Source organism: Acanthisitta chloris, unplaced genomic scaffold (assembly GCF_000695815.1).
Source record: "Acanthisitta chloris isolate BGI_N310 unplaced genomic scaffold, ASM69581v1 scaffold13498, whole genome shotgun sequence".
NCBI classification, from domain to species: domain Eukaryota; kingdom Metazoa; phylum Chordata; class Aves; order Passeriformes; family Acanthisittidae; genus Acanthisitta; species Acanthisitta chloris.
In genome coordinates this window covers 21,733-32,560 of record NW_008685453.1, presented here as the reverse complement: position 1 = coordinate 32,560, position 10,828 = coordinate 21,733, and the positions used below count along the sequence as shown (strand labels likewise).

The 10,828-nt window shown below is 40.0% G+C and overlaps 1 pseudogene; it reads right to left on the bottom strand.

The window, feature by feature from the left end:
* Positions 1-6,692: 6,692 nt before the first annotated feature.
* Positions 6,693-10,828, bottom strand: part of LOC103807060 — a 15,193-nt pseudogene continuing 11,057 nt past the window's right edge.

Here is a 10,828-nt window from a genome sequence, read left to right as displayed (position 1 = left end):
CTCTCATCATGAAATCTGCCTTGTTCGCCTTTCCCCTGGTTCTTACCCTTAAATGCTCAACCCTGTCGTCACCATCATTAAGCTCTAGACAGTTAAGACACTCTCTAACATATGCCACCTCTCTTTCCTTGCCTATTCCTTCTGAAATGTTTACAGCCCTCCATTGCAGCACTCCAGTTATGCAAGTCATCCCACCATGTTTCCATCATGGCAACTATGTAATAATTTTTCAGCTGCACGATGACTTCCAGCTCCTCCTATTTGTTGCCCGTGCTATGTGCTTAGGTGTGAATGCACTTCAGTGGGCTATTGGTCCTGCCACCTTTTTGTGTGAAGCCCTAATTCCTGTGTGACTGTTGTCAAGCACTTCCGTGATTTCTAACACATTATTAACCCTTGAGCCTTTGCTGCCATGTAGATCTCCATCCCCTGCCTCCATTGAGATGGCAGACTGAAGGACCTTGCTAGCACACCATCCCTCAAACTTTGGCATGACACCCTCAGGCTTGTCTGTAACCATCCTAGCTTCCTCCCTTTCCTCCTTCAAATGTAGTTTACTGCTCTGTCAATGAGCCCTGCTAACTCCTGGGCTGAGATCCTTTTCCCTCTTTGAGACAGATGCATCCTGTCTCTTGTCTGCTGGCCTGGTATCATGTAGACCAACCTATGTTCAAAAACCCCAAGATTCTGTCAGAGTTCAGAATATTCTTTTCCTAGATGGAAACCCCCTATAATTTATATAAAAGCAGGACTGAAAATACTGTTGTGGGAGTAGTAGTCTGCTGTTTTATTGACTTTCTCAACATTATATTTTCTCTTTGTTGGTTAGACTAGGCTCTTTTTCTTCCAGAGTTCAGGACAAAAATTATTCAATTGCCTAACAATTAAAACAGAATCAAAATATCCTTACTTAAGTATTAATAAATGAATAGCTAGAATGGATTTGGTTTACTGCTGATGGAATACTTGTTACAGAGGAAAAGGTGGGAGTGGGGAAGTCAGTGAATATTTTCTGAATGAAGGACTTAGGAGGGCAAGTTATTTTGTGGCTGAAGAAGAAAGGAAGCAACCAGCTGTTCTGAGCTTTTGACATGGGATCCTGTGGAACTATGCAAAGATTTTAGAGCCTGGTGAACTTGGTTTAGGAGTACTTGTATGATTCTTCAGACTTGTGGGCAAGTTTTATTGGATTTGATTTTGATCTGTATCGGTATGATGACAACTGACTTGAGTTGTTGGTTTTTATCATGGAAGGCATCTCTTTGGTTTTTTTTCATTAATAGTTTTTTGTTATTCAACTAGCAACCAAATGACTACTTGCTTAAAATACCGATACCAGTTCCAGAATAACTCTAATGTAACTACTGTGTTCATCTTTGAGATAAAGGGTCTGTCTCAGGTGATCCTGAGGCAGGTGATCTCAAGGTCTAGCTTTGTTGACCTGGTGTAGTAATTCCCTGGCTTTAGTTTGTGTTTGGATAAATGCCATTGATCATAATTTTGAAACTCCACACTTCTGCTGGCATGATATGTCTATGCACAAATCTAAGATGTAGAAACTGCAAGTCTGAAGTACTCTTCAAAACCAGAATGGGACTGTTTAAGAAATGTGAACACCAACCTAAGGTGATGAAATAATAACAATGGTCAATGTCACCACCATGATAATTGCCATACTGAATCCTTTGCTGACAGATTTTCATGGATCTGCAAAAGAAGGTAATTGCTAATCTTAACCTAGAAGACAGAGCATAACCAACATTAATTGAATCATGTCAGCATTCTATCTTTTTGAAGCACTTCTGCAGAAAATTGAATTTCACATGTTCTGTTGTATTGTGTAGTATCCTATGTGTTTGGGTTTGTTTTTTGATTGGTTTATTTTTTTAGATAAAGTTATTGTGGGCAGTTACATGGGATACCTCCGAATCTTTAATCCCCATCCTGTGAAACCTGGAGATGAAGTACAGCCTGAAGACTTACTCTTGGAAGTGCAGTTGCAAGAACCAATACTGCAGGTGGAAGTGGGAAAATTTGTTTCGTAAGTAAATGGCAGTACTATGTTGCTGTTTATTTAAGTCTCAGATGTGATTTTCTTCCTTTGTTTTGGAGAGTGAGTTTTCAGTTTCCAGATGGACAACTATTAATCACACCTATGAATCCTATAGTATGCATTTGATCTGGTTCTTGAATCATCTTGATGTGAGAGAATTTTTACTTAAGGGATGATCCTCATATGGGCCCTTCATGAAGGATTAACAGTACCTTGTTTGAATTGAGTTTTGGTCTAAAGTGGGAAAACAGTTGGGTTGTTCTTCTTATCTAAATCTGGAAATATGTTCTTAGTGGATTCATTTTGATTTTCAAATTAGCTTCAAATACTTCAGCATGAATTCAGGAAGATCAATATTTCTGAGATTTTATGCCAGCATCTAACATCCAAACCTTTGCATTCGGCCCATACATGAAAACAATTTCAATATGTCACTTGAATTTTATCCTGTATGAATTTTACTTGGAATTTATCTGAAAATAGTGGTTTTTACCTTTCTTTACAGTGGTACTGAAGGACTTCATCTGGCTGTACTGCATTGTCGAAAACTCTGTGTATATGCTGTTTCAGGTGAGTTTACAGATCCAAGCTTTCTAATAACTGTAAGTGTATTCTAAAGTTTAGATAAGGTTTATGGTAAACTTGGTATATACAGTGTTTGCTTCTAATCCCTGAAGAGCTGCAGATGTGTTCTCTCACTCAAACTCATGTATGAAGAGGAAACATTAGTAATTAGACCTAGATATTTCCCAGAGGTTAACAGAGGTTTGCTGATCTGCTCAGTGCCTGAGATGCTGTGATGTGTGTGTGATGGTCTGCGGTTGCTAATGAGCAACTAATTCTCATTATGGTTTTAGGAGTGTATGTTACTGTTCAGAATGCTAGTGAACAAATGGTTGTATAATGCCAACTTACTTAGCTCCTTAAAAATAAACAATTGCAATTATTTCTGAACTCAAAACTCCAGATAATTTCTTAGAAACACAGAACATTGGTAATGTAGCCCATGAGAAGACAGGAGGTTAATACTGGTAAGAAGGTGAAACCACTGTGCTTTTTCCAAAGTCTTTTTTCTTCTACTGCCTTTGGCTGGAAATTCTATATGAAGTGTTCTCTCTGTATATGAAGAGGCAAGTCACAAAGTACCTGTTCTGTGCATTGATGTCTTTCTTCTATATGCTTAGGTCAAAGAACAGGTTTAAGAGATGTGTTAAATGTACACCCATCTTCAAAATTCAATAGACAACATGGCATTATTTTCTCTGTGCAGGGGCAGTTGTGGCTTCTTTCATTACAAGAACATGGTTTTCTTGTAGGAGCAGTCGCTTCCTATTCACAGCCTTGTAGGCAGACAGGTTACAAACACATGCTCTCTTTCTAGATTCTGCTTGCCTATCCTGAGACACCTGTAAAACTGGTCTTTGTTGAGGGCTGATACTTTGAGATGTACTGCAGTTTTCATGCTTTCTCTTCACTGTAGTAGTGCTTATGCCTTAGGACAGTAGCCTACTGGTAAAATTTTTATTAAAGCAATTTATTTTAAAATTTGCATTAACAACATACTACAATAAGTCTAGAATTCCTTTCTAGTTATAGTTTGCTGTTTGGTCTAAATGGCTTAAACATTTAAGTAATAATAAAAGTAAAATTTTACAATCCTTTAATAGTCTTTCCATACTATAATCTCTAAGCATTCATGCTTTAATGGTGATTTCTGTCATCTGAATGGGTACTGTCAAACAAGCTCCTTTGAGAAATAACAATCATTATTTCTCTATGCTTCCATGGGAAATTGCACTTTCATAAAGTGAGATCTTTACTTGCTTTATACATGTTGCCATATCTGTTATTCACAATAAAATTAGTATGTTGCTTCCCCTTGACAAATCAAAGCATCCTTCAGAGCTCGCTACAGTATGGCCTGGATATTGCATTGTATCGAAGTCAGTATACACAGACTGGCTACTTTTGAACTCGTTTTTCCTCAGATGTTGCTGCTTCTCTAGGGTAGAACTCATACTCAGCTAGGGTATTTTCTCTCATGTCTATTCCAATCCTTTCCCTAAGGTGGGCTTGCTTGAGGGGTAATTGTTTAAAAGCTTTATTTGATTTTAATTGGAGAAATTGCCTAAAAGGTTAGCATAAGCTACAAATCTTTCATAGCATGTTGTTTAAGATGTTGTTGAAATAATCTTTGTATACTTAAAGCTGTGGTAGCATTTAGCTTATGCATCATTCACTCAAAACACCTTTTTCCCAGGTGATGTGATTGGTCTCAAAGGCTTTTTTTTTTGCTTGCTGATATTAGTCCTTAAGTATTGCTCTACATGATTAAGAACTTTACTTTCTTCATGGGGTTCAGGAAAGACTTCTGATTCTTCAAAGGGGAGCTTTAACTTTAGTTTCTTTAGAAAGACTTTTTGGATTTCTTCTAGTTCCCTGAAGGAGTCAGGAAGTTAAAATTCATGCAGAAGTTTTCAGAAAATGTAATGTATATCATGAAATTATTTTTGGTGCCATATGTTTGTCTTTTATCTTTGCATTGTTGATGACTGCATTCAATTTCAGACAGAATAAAGGCAAGTGATAAGTGTGCCCTAAACATAGCTTTGTCAGATTATAGCTAATGACTTGCTACAGCTTAATTTGAGACAAAGACTATTACAACTGAGGCTGGCTGTTGGATATAGTATATTCACTGAATAGCTAGAGAATTGTAAGAATTCCCCTTTGAGAAGGGTTTTTTCTGACCTTAAGAGTTGTGCCTAACATGAAGAAAAATACATTTAAATAATAAAATCTCATCATCTTCCTAGGTCTTTATACCATGTTTAATATAACGAGACCTTGTTCCTGGTTCTGGCCTTTAGGAATTTTGTAGCTTGGTGATTTTTTTAAAAGAAAGCAGAAGTGTGAGCCTTCATATCTCAAAGTCACTAGGATTAAGTTACAGTTTTTTTCCAGGTTGTTTACACTGGTACTCCTTTACTTCCACAGTGCGTGGATCATAGCTATAAATACATACCCTTCATTTTCTGTAGGAGCTTTGGGAAATGTGGACCATGGGAACCAGTATCAGATTAAACTGATGTATGAGCACAACCTTCAGAGAACTGCTTGTAATATGACTTATGGTCCATTTGGTGGTGTAAAAGGTAAGGTCCTTGTTGCATATTCTTTATCATTAGTTACTTAACTGTGAAGTTAAATTTTGAAAGGCAACATGATGCTGCTGTCTAGAGGAAAACATCTTCTATGAATGATGGTACCTTTTATCTGAAGCATATAGAAAATGAAGTTAAAATGAGGCAAAGAATATTAAATGCAGGATAATTGTTTTCTCACATTTTGAACTGGATATGAATTTACAAGGATAATACTGATTTTAGAAAACATGACAAAATCCCTATCTCTTCCCTTGTAATATATTTTAACATCTAAAATAATTGTTTTCTTCTGTACTTTAGTTCTATTTTGCTTTTCTGCACTTGATTATCATGTACAAATCAAAAAGTTAACATCTTCAGTTTCTGAACCTAAAATATTAAGTGTCTTGAAAGATATGTAATTCAGGCTTCTAAAAAAAACTTAAACTTTTGAAAAAACATAACAGTGGACAATAATATTTATGGTGTGTTTGTAGATTTGGATGAGTTTAATAGATATCAGTCTTTTTTGTACTTGTGGATGTTTTTGTGTTTCAATCTGGAAGCATTTACATTTACTTTGCATGGCATCTCTTTCTCTTCAGAAGTAGTTTACCCAACAATATTGGGGGGTGTTAGTCATCTACACAAGTAGTGTCCCTGATCTGTTGGCAGAGTGATATTCATTTTACCGAGGCAGAAAGTATTCCAAGTCAATATGGTAAATATATGCAGATGATCCCTCAGTTCTGTGCCTGTAATAACCTTCTATTAATAATGCTATGAAAACTTACCCTAAACTCAAGATTGTCCCTGAGCTTAAGTTCAGCTGACCAAAATTCTTACTGATTGAAGGGATTTTCACCTACCAATTCCTTACAATCACCTTGGGGAAAATGGTCGGCTTATGTGGGTGAGAAGGTGTTAATGCTATAATTATCTTGAGAAGTGAGTATATAGGGCATGGGCATATCCTTGTAGTAAACAGATGCCTGTCCTGCTCTGGCTTGCCACATTATCTCTGTGTGTCTTTGACAGATGTTCTGGGGTGTAATTGAGAGTCTGTAAAGAAATAATTTTATTTTTTTTCACTATCAGCCTTCCACAGGCTTCTCTGGAATCCTTTTCAGGCATCTGCTGATAGTCTCTCTTGCCTTCAGCAGAGATTAATTCGTGGTGGTGGCAGTGCTGTAAGTGTGCAGCAATGAGCTTGCATTGCTAACAGTTTAACTTCTCCACCCACTCTGGAAGCAGACTAACAAAACATAGGGACAGTTTTTGTATTTATTGCCTTCTGTTACTGCTGTGACTAATATGTATCTTACTGCTATACTGAAGCATCCTTGAAACAACATGAAGGTGAAAGAGGCACTTCACAGGTCATGTTTACAGAGCTACTGAAGCAGACACAGGAGAATGGCAGTTGAACAGAAGGAGGAAAGCATGCATACAAGGACAACATGCTGTGGGAGCATTGGGGAGGAGGGTGGATGTCAGTCCCCCAGGAACATGATCTTCCATCTAAGGAAGCAAAGAATGCTGCAGAAGTTGACACAGAGCACTTACTTAGTCCTTTTCAGATTTCTCTTGCTGAAGGTTATGCTCTTTTTCTTTTTATGGAGCTCTTCTCTTAAGCCTATACTTTCAGTGGTAAAGAAGCTCATTCTACCTAGCCATACAAGTTAGCACTGGCAAAAGAAAAAAAGTATTGAGTTTGTGTACAAAAGTTTATATTGGTGTCCTCTAACACTTTCTTGAGGGTTTTCTGTCCTTTCTTGGGATGAAACAGTTATTTAGGTTTTGTTGGACTGCTTCCGAGAAGTTCCTGTCAATTTAATGGATATTGCTGAAAATGATCATTTTGCTACTGCTTTCTCTTACCTCAGATAAAATACTTGCCTTTCAGCATTTGGATTTCTCCTGTAAGAACTCATAATGTGATTTCTACCCATGTGCACATAGAATCATAGAATCACCAAGGTTGGAGGAGACCTCTAAGATTATTGAGTCCAACCACTAGCCTGCCACTCTGCTGTAACCCCTAAACCCTAAACCATATCCTCTAACATCAGATCCCGAAGCCTCTGAAGCACTTCATGGGATGGTGACTCCACCACCTCCCTATGCAACTTATTCCAGTGCCTGACCACCCTAACAGTGAAAAAAATTTCCTAACATCTCATCTGAATTTCCCCTATTTCACCTTATGTCTCTAGTCATCTCACTGCAGGCATGGCAGAAGAGACCATCCCCCACCTGTCTACAATCCCTTTCACCTGTCTACAAGCCCTTTCAGGTAGTTGTAGAGAGTGACTAGGTCACCCCTGAGCCACCTCTTCTCAAGGCTAAACAAGCCAAATTCCCTCAGCCCTTCCTCATAGGGCAGGTTTTCCAGAGCTTTTGTGAGCCTTGTTGCCCTTCACTGGACTCATTCCAGTGCCCCAATGTCCTTTCTAAATTGGGAGGCCCAAAACTGAACACACTACTCGAGATGTGCCTTACCTGTGCAAGTACAAGGGGTTGATCACTTCCCTAATCCTGCTGGCCACACTATTCTTGATACAGGCCAGGATGCCATTGGCCTTCTTGGCCACCTGTGTACACTGTTGGCTGATATTGAGCCACTGTCCACCAGCAGTCTCAAATCTCTTTCTGATGGACAACACTTGAGCCACTCCTCCCTGAGCCTGTAGCGCTGCATGGGGTTGTGTCCCAAGTGAAGGACCCAAGCACCTTGTCTTATTGAACCTCATGCAGTTGTCCTCAGCCCATTGATCAAGTCAGTACAGGTCTCACTGTAGAGCTTTCCTATCCTCAGGCAGATTGACACTCCCACTCTACTTAGTGTCATCTGCAGATTTACTGAGGGTTCATTCAATCCCCATGTCCAGATCATCAATAAAGATGTTAAACAGGACTGGTCCCAATACTGAGCCCTGGGGAACACCACTAGTGACTGGCCACCACTTGGATTTTGCTCCATTCACCACAGCTCTCTGGGCCTGGCCATCCAGCCAATTTTTTACCCATTGAAGAGTCCACCCATCCAAGCCATGAGCAGCCAGTTTTTTTAGAAATATGTTGTGAGAGACAGTGTCAAATGCCTGACTTAAATCCAGATAGACCACATGCACAGCCTTCCCTTCAGCCACTAAGTGGGTGACTTTGTCATAGAAGATCAGATTGGTTGAGCAGGACCTTCCTTTCATAAATCCACATTGGTTGGACTTGATCCCCTGGTTGCCCTACATGTGCTGTGTGATGGCACTCAGGATGATCTCCATGACCTTGTCCAGAATCAAGGTTAGGCTTACAGGCTTGTAGTTCCCTGGATCCTCCTTCCTACCCTTCTTATAGGCAGGTGTCATGTTTGCTAATTTCCACTCAGACGGAACTTTTCTAGTTATCCAGGACTGCTGGTAGATGACTGTAAGTGGTTTAGTGAGTTCTTTTGACAGTTCTGTCATTACCCTGGGGTGGATCCCATCAGGACCCATGGACTTGTGAGCATCCAATTGGCATAGCAAGTCATTAACCATCTCCTGGATTAAAGGGGCTTAACTCATCTACCCATCACTAACTTCCAGCTCTAGGAGCTGGGTATCCTGAGGACACCTGGTCTTGACATTAAAGACAGAGACAAAGAAGGCTTTGAGTACCTGTCTTATCTGCATCCCCTGTCACTATACTACCTTCCGCATTTATCAATTGATGGACACCTTCCTTGACCCTCCTTTCACTCCCAATGTATTTAGAAAAACTTTTTGTTGTCCTTGACTTTAAGGGCTAAACCAAGTTCCAGGTGGGCTTCCTCCTAATCTTCTCCCTACATGACCTCTCCGCATTCTTATAGTCTTCCCAACTTGCCTGACCCCACAGATGTAGTTTGTGCTGTCGAATGGGCCAGTACCACTGAGATGCCAAGTGCTTTATTAGTGTTCTGATGCTACAAGGTTGCATAGTCGATTTCAAAAGTTGGGATATAAAGCTATGAGATAGTTTCCATGTCCCATCCTACATCTCCTTTGGCATCTGTGGTGGTCTCTGCTCATTCCTTTGGAAAAAAAGTGCATTTCCTTTGAAAAAGGAAGGTTGAACAGTGAAGGTGGTAGCTGAGACTTACTGCTGCTCCCTGCTTTATAGAGAACCCTGTGGGGAAAGAGCTTGAGCATGATCTCTTGTCTTCTGGAGCCTTGCACAGTGTGAAATGGAGTAGGTAGGGTTGCAAGAGATGCATAAAACAAGCTGGAACAGAAATCTGAGACTGGGTGACTGCTACTAAAATTGGGGAGCGATTCCATAAATAAGCAGCAAGATATGCATAGTGATGCAGAAGGGAAATCTCTTTCAATCCAACAGCTCTTTTTTTCTGAAAAGCCTGCAATTCCCTTCAGATCCTTACAGGGGCTGAAGAGTTAGAGGTTTGCTTTGACCAAACTTTCAGTCTTCCTAATATTATAGTTTGGTTTAGATTGTATTGAAGGAGAATGTGGTTCTCCTATTTACAAAGCAACTTATATCTTTAGGATACTTGTCTTTAAGGAGAAACTGGCTGAAATTTTTCTCTTCAGTATTGGTTGATATAGAGTCTTATCAGAGCTTTTCAGAAATGAAGCAGAGCAGCTTTTAGAAGCAAAGATTTTACTGCTGTTTTGTTTTGATTTGGTTATGAAGTTCCACTAAGCTTCCTTCAGCTGTTTTTAATTAAATGTGTGCTTACACAGACGTCTCCCTGTGCCTACTCTCTGCAGCATCATTAGGGAGGAGGATTTCTCATAGTTTCTTTTACTTGGGTCACTAGGGAAGAACTGCCATTACTAAAACATGATGGGATGAATCTCATGACTGGAGTGTGACTGTTGATGGCTGCAAGCTGTTCAGAAGAGACAGGGGAGGAAGGAGAGGCAGAGGGGTTGCCCTCTACATCAAGAGATGGATAGAGTGTGAGGAGTTGTCTCTGAAGAACAGCCATGAACAGGTTGAAAGCCTGTGGGTAAGAATAAGAGACTGAGGCAACAAACGGAACCTCATGGTTGGTGTCTACTACAGGCTGTTTGATCAAGGGGAGCCTATTGACGAAACCTTCTAGCTCCAACTACGGGAGGCATCATGCTTGCAGGCTCTTGTCCTGCTGGGGAACTTCAACCACCCTGATATCTGCTGGGAAAGTAACATGGAGAGCTGTAGGCATTCCATGGATGGTAATGTCTTTAGCCAGGCAATAGACAGCCTGACCAGAGGTCACCAGTGCAAGTGAGATAACCAGGGATGTCAAGATTGAATGCAGCCTGGGCTGCAGTGATCATTCACTGGTGGAGTTTGCAGTCCTGAGGGGTGTGGGTCAGGTAAGGAGTAAAGTCAAGACTCTGAACTTTAGGAAAGCAAACTTCCAGCTCTTCAAGGAATTAGTCAATGGGACCCCTGGGAAAATTGCCCTCAAGGACAAGGGGACAGAATCATAGAATCATAGAATTTTAGAATTTAGAATCATAGAAATTTACAAAACAGCTGGAAGATCTTTAAGGATGTCTTTCATAAAGTGCAAGAGCTCATGATCCCCAGATGCAAGAAACTAGGCATAGTCTGTGGAAACAGGGACAGGTAAAGTGGGAATAGTGTAGAGATACTG